Source organism: Fukomys damarensis, unplaced genomic scaffold (genome assembly GCF_012274545.1).
Source record: "Fukomys damarensis isolate Sample0158 unplaced genomic scaffold, DMR_v1.0_HiC HiC_scaffold_23, whole genome shotgun sequence".
NCBI classification, from domain to species: Eukaryota; Metazoa; Chordata; class Mammalia; order Rodentia; family Bathyergidae; genus Fukomys; species Fukomys damarensis.
In genome coordinates this window covers 7,036,762-7,042,027 of record NW_022900935.1, presented here as the reverse complement: position 1 = coordinate 7,042,027, position 5,266 = coordinate 7,036,762, and positions in this window count along the sequence as shown.

Sequence of the window (5,266 nt, the reverse complement as noted above, 5' to 3'; positions counted from 1 at the left end):
AAAAAAAAAAAAAAAAAAAAAAAAAAAAAAAGAAAAGCAAAGTCTACCATCCATAGAGTTAACTGAATGTCACCTTGACAAAACTCAGGCTGCAGATAGGGAAAAATGGCTCTAGAGAAATGAAATGGTTTCCCTTAAATTGTACAGCTGGTGTGTGAGGGTTGGCTTTTTGATTCAGGGTCGCACAGGCTTGTCCCCATGCACAGAAGGTGGTAGATACAAGTAGCAGTGTAAGAATTGTGTGTGTGTGTGTGTGTGTGTGTGTTTACATAAGAATGAAAAGTTTTTTTTGATGTCAAAATGTACTCTAAACAAGGGAAGCTAGGAAAATGTTTGCTACATGTAATGTATGAAGTTATTGTTTTTAATTCAATTTTATAAATCAGTAAGGAATGTTTCAAAAACAAAATGCAGAAAAGATATTAGCATGTGAGACACACAAACATCGTATGTGTGAGGCCAAAACATGAAAAAGAAAAGGCCACACAGAAGAGGCCAGGAATATGAAAAACCATAATGCCTCACTAGTAATAGAAGAAATGCAAATTAAAATAATGAGCTTCCCTTTCTGTTTATCAAATGGACACTTTTTCAAAGGACAAGACTCCATGCTGGTGAGAGCACAAGAACAGGATCTTTCATGCTTGCTTCAGCAACCAATTTTAGGATATTCTTAAATAGATCGACTCCTGTACTTCTTTAAAATATCATAGATTTGAAAAGTCTCACTACCTTTTTTAAAGAACCATATTAACAGTGTCTTCCAATTTTTCTGGAGTAAATGAATATGTATCCTTTTTATAATTAACAATATACATATATGCATTTTTGAAAATCTTACGAAAATTGAAGAGAAGATGAGGAAGAGATGTTTATTGGCTTTTGCTGCATAGTAGAACAGGAACCTCAAGTCAGGGCAGGGGCCAGAGTTTATTGTCAGCAGAGTTTTTTGTCTGCAGCTCCTAAGGTGTCAGTTTGTCTTTGTGCATCCTCTTCTGTCCTGGCTGTGGCTATCTACCTTTCAGTTTCTGGTCAGAAGCTCCTTGTCAGGCCTTCCAGTTCTGAGAGCAAGGACTGTGCAATTTCTGTGTTTTAGCATCGTTGTCTACACAGGTCTACGGTGTTGGCCTCCACCCTAAATGTGCTCTGTAGTCACTTGGGGTGATTTTGAAGCGGGCTGGTGATCCCAGGCCCATCCCCAGCCAGTTAAGCGAGGCTCTCCCCGTGTGACTTGCCACAGTTAGGGCTGAGAACCACTGGCCTTAGGGCTCTTCAAGCTGTACTCAATATTTTCTATGGCCAGGCCTTGGGCATGCGACAAAAAGCAGGCTCAATAAATTAAGTGGGGTTGGTTCCTCAGATTCTCAAGCATGTAGAATCCTAACTTTGCTGCCTTTCGCCCTAACCTACAGTGTCAAACACAGAGACATACCAGGTTTCAGATGTGTATGTGTAAATCAGCACATTATTATGTTTCCTTCTAGATTCCCGCTGTGACGATGCATGTATCTGCAGTTAGTATAAGGTCTATCATGAGAATTTCGAAGCAAGATAAATCTTGATTTACTTAGTTAAACAACGAAATATATTGTATTGCACTATTTGACAAAAACGATAATTAGCCACACAGGGTGGAATGTTTATCCATCCCTGGCTCTCTGTAAATACTCCATACATACGGCTTGAGTCAGCGAAAGAATGAGCGAAAACACTGACACCAGGAAAGTACAGTGTCTCTCAGTTTTTACTCCTCTTTCTTTTTGTGGTGGGAGAACACAGAGTCTCATCCTGCTACTCAGGCTGGCCTCGAACCTGCTGTCCTCCTGTTCCAGCCTACCAAGTACCTAGGATTACAGGCGTGTACCACTACACGTGGCTGTGTACTTGTCTGTGATACTTACCTCTGATAAGTTTCTCTGGCTCCTTCTACTACTTCCTAGCCTACCTACCACCATTCAATTTTATTTAGGTCTTGAGTTGAACATTACTGTTTTTTGGCACGCTGTATCCGACACAACGTACAAGCATTAAACTTCAAAGTAAACCAGTTTGTGGGCTGGGACAATGTTCAAGAACGTTTACTCCTGAACTTGGGTCTATACTGATGGGTTGTCATTTTCTCCTGGTGGTTTGATGCCAGCAGGTTCTTGTGTAAAACTCCATCTCCCTTTTGTCTCTGACTGAAAATCCTAAAACACAGGTAGGTGCCTCCCCAAATGTTTCTGGGTCCATCTGCTCTGTAGGCAGGCGTGGTAGTGTGAAAGCAAATGTCACTGCAGCAGCCATAATTTAAGACGTCCTTTTAAAAAATTCCAATTTCATCATTTCACAGAAGAATAGATCAATATTTCTACAGTTAAGAGTTTAGTTAAAAACCCTGCTGTGCAATGAAATAATGCATCTGCTATTGGTGTAGAGCGACTGGGATGTTAATTCCCTGGTTTTGTGTCAGTTAAGGGCAAATTAGCCTTCCAGCGCTAGTCATGACTCATTATGTCATTATGTAGAAGGCACTTACTGTACCTCCACTACTATGCAATTTAGATCCAATAAAAATTGTGACAGCGTTTTTATCCACTTCATTAAGCTACTAATTTCTTGTAAAAAATGTACATTAATCTTTTTATAGCTTCATGCAGAGTGGCATATTTTTAGACTCTAACATTGATTAGGTCCTGGTTAAGAATAATTTTCACAGTACTTTTAAGAAATGTAAATAAAGTTACAATAATTTAATTTTTCAACATAGTTATGACAGTATTGATCTTAAAATGAACATGTTGACTAAATTAAATGTGTAGCCCAGATGAAATACAGACTGAATACTTAAGCACGCAACAAATTACAAAGCATGGCTTAACAATACCCTGCAAATAGGATGAAAAGAGGGGGTGTGTGCCTCTGTGGAAAATATTAATTGCTCATATTTTAAAAGATGTAAATGGGGATTTTTCCCTTTGACCCCTGACTTTTCTTGCCCAAATGTTTTAAAAATATAGATAAAAAGTCTTCCCCTCTTGATTTTTCATTCCTTGTGAAGTATTAGTGTTGCTTTTGCCTGAACGTGTCAGGGTATAGTAGAAAAGGAAAGAGTTCCCTCTGCTTGTAAGCAGGTTGGAGTCATAAAAGTGCCCAGGATCCGCAGAGGGCACTGCCGGTGGGAGAGGGCAGGGTGTTGGCGTTTGCACATTTGGTGGCAAGGCTCCCCTCCCTCGTCTTTGTTAGCACACCACTGGCGAAGCTGTGAGTCACATCTTCACTGTCTGGAAAGGTGAGCTCTGACTACTGGCTGGCACTGACGTGCTCAAACTTCCTATCCGATTCCAACCTGCCTCTCAGGAACTCGCCTCTTCGCTCTCGACGCTGAGCTCTGCACTGACTTTGCTCCCCTCTGGCAGTGATGTGCTTTGCTTTGCCTGGCGAGGGAACCCCCAGCTCTGTCCTGCCCTTTGGACCTGCCTGTTCCAGCCGTTAGTAGGTACCCACTGCCAGCCCCAAGGGCCAGGGGATGGTGGGTGGTTAGGAGACACCTAGAGCGTGAACAGCACTGAATTGGAGCTGTGGACTTAGATTCTCTCTGGAAATACTGTATTCCCTGTCTCCATTAAGAAGGCTTTGTACTGAGCGGCCACAAGGACTGCTACAGAAATAAAGTCCTAGGATGAGAAGACCTTCTTCTCACTGACAGAGCTCCCTGGGACATCCCCGGCAGGTTGTGCACGGGTGCTTCCAATATTGGGAAGCACTCTTTGTTTTTTGAATATATTGAGTCCTGTGTCTTTCCAGAAAGGGTTTAGAGTGGGAGCAGAGAAGCCCTCCCTGCCTTATAACATCTTCTCTTCTGCTGAGAAAGCACAAGCCCGAGCAGTTCTCGGGGCTGCGACCAGCCACTCTCTTAGTGTGAAAGTTGCCGCCCCCGCTGCTCAGAGTAACTGTGGTCCCACAACCACGGTCCTTGTAAGGGGCCAAAGGCCTGTCCTTAGCCTGTGGCCCAAATGGCACCTCTCTGTCCCTTGGTGGCTTCTTAAAGATCCCACAGGGATGGAGATGGATGCTGTGTTTGGGCTGCTCTAGGGCCTCACTTTAAACACCGACTCCTTCCCGGCGTTTCCCTAAGCCACTCACTCCCCTGCCGCTGCTGCTGCTTACCGTTTACTGCCCCGATTGAAGGAAAACTTGCGGCTGCGGTTTCCATTTGTCTTTACCCATTAGGAAGAGCAATCATCTCATCTGTATCATCTCATCAGGGCCTCACCACGTCTCTGAGGCTTCCCTCATGAAAGACCCAGGAGGCGAAGTGACCACTCCGGGTCATAAAGCTAGGAAGTAGGAGAGCCAGGACTCAAGATCCCATGCTCTGGACATCGGAGCCTACAAAACGCCTTTGTTGGTGGGACAGAATAATGGCTAAAGGTGCAGACACTTGAGTTAGGTAGATTTGGACTGAAACTCCAGCTCTCCCACTGGCTCACTTAGCTTGAGCAGATTGTCTGATTTCTCTGAACCTTTGCTTCATTGTGTAGGAAGTGTGGAAAGATACTTTTAAACTTCCTGTGGTTATGATGAAGACTAAATGAGCAAATGTGATTCCCTCAGCCTTATACCCGATACGAGGGAGCTGTCGTTATTTTCGTCATTATTATCATTAGTATTCATTCGCTCAAATCTCACCAGAACTCCCCGTGGCAGATACGCACTTACAGATATTTATTACCAGTGTACCTAAAATCGATGGAGGAGATAGATGGGGATTCAATTTGGGATGATCTCCCTGCAGCCTGCTCCCGTATTGCTCTCTGCCTGTGCCCAGTGCCGCTCTGGTAAGCTCCACACCCACAACACTCTTACCTTTTTCCTTCCTTACACATGCCCGGGCCTGAGAGACGCCAGGCCTCACGGTGGGACTGGAGATCTCCGGCTCCCAGGCAGCCGTGACACCAATGCAGTGGCAAGGGGAACAGGATCCAGTGCGGAGGAGGAGCTGAGCTGTGCCCCAAGCACCAAGCCTCTCTCCCCAGGAGGAGCTCCTGTGCTGGGGTCACGTAATTACTTCCCTCAGAAAGCTCTTCCGATTTAAATATAGGGTTCTGTATGTGACAGTGTCTGCCAGGCAACCCTGGGGACGGGCAGGAGGTTAAGTTCTGTTTCTCTTCAAAACAATGATTCCTCAGAGGCTTATATAAATACTCAATCAGTTTCCTATTATGACAATGTGAGGAGCAGTTGGTTGCATCTTCATAATTAAGACTTGAAGAGAAGTCAATGA